Below are 4,875 nucleotides of genomic sequence, written 5' to 3' on the forward strand. Positions count from 1 at the left end.
TTTTGGGCCTGAGGGTTGTCCCCTTGGCATAAAAAATTTTCAAAAAAAATTGTGGAAGTGTTTTTTAAACGAAGTAATCTTTTTTAAACAAAAATAAGACTTTTTTGGCCCCTGTCGGATTTTTAAACAACCCGAACCAAACCCAAAAATTTGTAGAAAATTTTACCCCCAAATATTTATAAACATTGAAAAGGGCATTGTAATCCCCATCAAAAAACCATCTTTCCGTAAACCCAAAACCCCCCCCTTTTTAAAAAAATAAATTTCCTCTTACACATGTTGACTTTCAGTTAAAGGGAACTTGTGACGTTGTCAGTTATTCGCTGAGTTTTGTGGGCCCAACAATCGTTTTGACAAAAGTAAAACGTCATTGCTAATAAAAGATAAATATTAAAAAGCACCCAAAAAAAAATTTGGCACCTTTGGTTTTCCCGTTTTTTAACATAAGGGCCCATTTAAATTATGAAAAGGGGGAAAAACCCCGGGGATGCAAATACCTTTTTTTTCTGCTGTACGGGCTATATAATCTGTAAAACTTTTGCCCCACATTAATTAATTTTTCCGGTTATAAATACCCCAAATACACTTATAAAATTTTCCCTTTTTTCCTTTTTTCCCAACAATTTGGGCCCATACAGATGTTGTTTAGGGAAATCGCAAGGCTTTCTCGAAAAAAATAAAGGTACATAAAGTTTACGATTATTAAAAAAATTGTTTTTGTTAGTCCCCAAAAGGAAAAACATATGATTTTTGTTGAATTCCCTTTTTTTTAAAGCAGCTTGGGGGTTTCCCCGGAAATGTCATTTTCTTGTACCATTTGAAATTCTTTTATTTATATTGTAAAAACCCTTTTGTACTTATACCCACAAAAGACAATCCCCCTTATGTTATTTGGATTGTTGACTTCCCTTTTTTTAAAAGGGTAAAAAAAATGATTTGCCCAGTTTTGGGGAAAAGTACCCTTGCAAATAGTGTTTTAAAATAATTTAACAAAAACTGTATAACATGGTCATTTAAATTTTTATCCCTTTCCCAATTTTTACTACCGGCCAGGCTTTCCGTTTTTCAGTTTCTCATTAAATATAATTTTTTCCCCTGAAATTGGAGGCCCCTATAGTTTAGCCCAAACTACTAAACCCTCCCCTTTACATTCCCACGCTGTATTTTTTCAAACAATTTTTTTAAAGTGTAAAACCCCTGGGGCCGTTACTGATGTGTTTCTTGGTGGAGAGAGAGAGCGAGAGGAGAGGGAGGGGGGGGAGAGGGGGGGGGGGAAAAGAGAGAGGGGAGAGGGGCGAGAGAGGAGAGAGAGAAAAGAGAAGACGACGGGAAGCCACTGAGCCCGCCAGCCAGCCCGACAGAGACAGGGGGGCCCGCAGAGAGCGAGCCCGGGGTGACAGAATAAATAGGGAACTAAAAAAAACCCGCGAGGTTCGGGGGTCGTTCAGAAAAAAAGTGTAAGTAGAGAAAAAAAAATTTGGGGTTAAAATGTTCCCATTTACCACCCTCAACCCCAACCCCCTGCAAAACCCCCCCCCCCCCCCCCCCCCCCCCCCCCCCCCCCCCCCCCCCCCCCCCCCCCCCCCCCCCCCCCCCCCCCCCCCCCCCCCCCCCCCCCCCCCCCCCCCCCCCCCCCCCCCCCCCCCCCCCCCCCCCCCCCCCCCCCCCCCCCCCCCCCCCCCCCCCCCCCCCCCCCCCCCCCCCCCCCCCCCCCCCCCCCCCCCCCCCCCCCCCCCCCCCCCCCCCCCCCCCCCCCCCCCCCCCCCCCCCCCCCCCCCCCCCCCCCCCCCCCCCCCCCCCCCCCCCCCCCCCCCCCCCCCCCCCCCCCCCCCCCCCCCCCCCCCCCCCCCCCCCCCCCCCCCCCCCCCCCCCCCCCCCCCCCCCCCCCCCCCCCCCCCCCCCCCCCCCCCCCCCCCCCCCCCCCCCCCCCCCCCCCCCCCCCCCCCCCCCCCCCCCCCCCCCCCCCCCCCCCCCCCCCCCCCCCCCCCCCCCCCCCCCCCCCCCCCCCCCCCCCCCCCCCCCCCCCCCCCCCCCCCCCCCCCCCCCCCCCCCCCCCCCCCCCCCCCCCCCCCCCCCCCCCCCCCCCCCCCCCCCCCCCCCCCCCCCCCCCCCCCCCCCCCCCCCCCCCCCCCCCCCCCCCCCCCCCCCCCCCCCCCCCCCCCCCCCCCCCCCCCCCCCCCCCCCCCCCCCCCCCCCCCCCCCCCCCCCCCCCCCCCCCCCCCCCCCCCCCCCCCCCCCCCCCCCCCCCCCCCCCCCCCCCCCCCCCCCCCCCCCCCCCCCCCCCCCCCCCCCCCCCCCCCCCCCCCCCCCCCCCCCCCCCCCCCCCCCCCCCCCCCCCCCCCCCCCCCCCCCCCCCCCCCCCCCCCCCCCCCCCCCCCCCCCCCCCCCCCCCCCCCCCCCCCCCCCCCCCCCCCCCCCCCCCCCCCCCCCCCCCCCCCCCCCCCCCCCCACCCCCCCCCCCCCCCCCCCCCCCCCCCCCCCCCCCCCCCCCCCCCCCCCCCCCCCCCCCCCCCCCCCCCCCCCCCCCCCCCCCCCCCCCCCCCCCCCCCCCCCCCCCCCCCCCCCCCCCCCCCCCCCCCCCCCCCCCCCCCCCCCCCCCCCCCCCCCCCCCCCCCCCCCCCCCCCCCCCCCCCCCCCCCCCCCCCCCCCCCCCCCCCCCCCCCCCCCCCCCCCCCCCCCCCCCCCCCCCCCCCCCCCCCCCCCCCCCCCCCCCCCCCCCCCCCCCCCCCCCCCCCCCCCCCCCCCCCCCCCCCCCCCCCCCCCCCCCCCCCCCCCCCCCCCCCCCCCCCCCCCCCCCCCCCCCCCCCCCCCCCCCCCCCCCCCCCCACCCCCTCCCCACCCCCCCCCCCACCCCCCCCCTACCCCCACCCCCCCCACCCTCCACCCACCCCCTCCCACCCCCCCCCCACCCCCCCCACTCCCCCCCCCCCTCCACCCCATCCCCCCCCCCCCCACCCCCCCCCACACCCTCCCCCCCCACCCCCCTCCCCCCCACCCCCCCCAACCCACCCCCCCCCACCCATCCCACTCCCTAAAAACCCCCCCCCAACCCCCACCCTCCCCCCCCCCTTCCCCCTCCCCCCCCCCCTCCCCCCCCCCCCAACCCACCCCCTCCCACCCACCCCCCCATTTCCCTCCCCCCCCCATCCCCCCCTCCCACCCCCCCATTTCCTCCCCCCCCCCCCCTTCCCACACCCCTCCCCAAATACCCCCCCTTTCCCACCCCCCCACCCCTTTCCCGCCCCCTCCCCCTCCCCCCCCACCCACCCCCCACCCACCTTCCCCCTTCTCCCCACCCCACTTTTCCCCACCCCCTCCCATCTCCCCACCCACCTCCCACTCCTCCCACCTCCCACTCCTCTCCACCCACCTCCCACTCCTCCCCACCCACCTCCCACTCATCCCACTCCTCCCACCCACCTCCCACTCCTCCCACCTCCCACTCCTCCCCACCCACCTCCCACTCCTCCCCACCCACCTCCCACTCACATAACCGCCAATCACAAGATTTAAAAAAAAAAATCATTAAAAAAAAAAAAAAAAAAAAATGCACGGGTTGTGCTCGGTTGATCCTCCACAAAGCAGCAGCAGGATGTTGTCAAGCTGACAAAAGGCACGACTTTCATGCTTGGTGTGGTGCCGTCATTCACCTCCTCGTCTTAATGATCGGGGTTCCTGTCATTTGTCATTTCGGTTGGACAAAAAAAAAAAAAAAAAAAAAAGGGCGTGGGGGGAAGGGGGGATGGGTTGGCTGGTGGTGGTGGGTGGGTGGGTAGGTGGGGGGTGAGGATGTGGGGGGTTGTTGCAGCGAAGGAAAACCCAACCAGTTGAATGTCATGCGATCTGATGTCTCTGTGTGTGTGTGTGTGTGTGTGTGTGTGTGACGTTCACGGGTGAACTGCTGCCCTGTTCAACAGCCAATGACCACAGCCCGTACGGTATCATTGGTTCCTACCAAAAAACAACAACAACAAACAAAAAACAACAACAAAAAAACAAAAAAACACCTGCCAACACCACAACGATCAATGACAACTGGATTAAAAAAAAAAAAGAAAAAAAGAAAAAAAAAAAGAAAAACAAGTTTACATCCGATTTACTGAACCATGCAGTGTGATGTTATTGGGACATGACTGTGTGCGTAATTTGTTCGGTAGTGTAGTGGTTATCACGCTCGCCTCACACGCGAAAGGTCCTGGGTTCGACCCCCAGCCGAACCATTTTTTTTTTCTCAAGGCCTGACTAAACGCGTTGAGTTACTGCTGCTGGTCAGGCATCTGCTTGGCAGATGTGGTGTAGCGTATATGGATTTCTCCGAACGCAGTGACGCCTCCTTGAGCTACTGAAACTGAAACTGAAACTGTGTGTAAGGGTCAGTGATCGCGTATTCTGCATAATATGATGGCTCGTTTCTAGCGTGGGTTTTGATCAATGAGGTAATAATATTTGTAAGTCGTGTCAGTCTGCAAGCGAAAGTATTGTTGATTGCTAGTTATCGCTGGCTTGAAATTATGTACATCTAATGAGGAAAAAGTGACCGTTTTATCATTTAATTATTTGGAAAAAAAAAAAACACACAAAAAAAAAAAACCCGCCCCTAGCGTCTTTTTGATTAGTCTGAAGTTGCGTTCCTCTACAGAGCGAAGGGTTGCTATTGCTGTTTACTATTTATCATTGTGTGTGTGTGTGTGTGTGTGTGTGTGTGTGTGTTGGAGCTCATGTACGTTTATATGTATTTGACTGTGCTTTCATATCTTTGAAACTGCGTGTTTGGTGCATATCTGTTATGCATGTGTGGGTGTATGTGTGAATGTGTGTCTTCATGTTTTACATTTATTTGCTTATTTATCATCATTGTTGTCTTATTTATTTATT

The 4,875-nt window shown here is 60.6% G+C and overlaps 1 non-coding gene across 1 annotated transcript; it reads left to right on the forward strand.

Moving 5' to 3' along the window:
• The first annotated feature begins 4,147 nt into the window (after positions 1-4,147).
• Positions 4,148-4,220, forward strand: Trnav-cac (transfer RNA valine (anticodon CAC)). The gene has a single exon. It is a non-coding gene; the product is annotated as a tRNA-Val (tRNA).
• Positions 4,221-4,875: the final 655 nt, after the last annotated feature.

This window comes from Babylonia areolata, chromosome 15 (genome assembly GCF_041734735.1).
Source record: "Babylonia areolata isolate BAREFJ2019XMU chromosome 15, ASM4173473v1, whole genome shotgun sequence".
NCBI classification, from domain to species: Eukaryota; Metazoa; Mollusca; class Gastropoda; order Neogastropoda; family Buccinidae; genus Babylonia; species Babylonia areolata.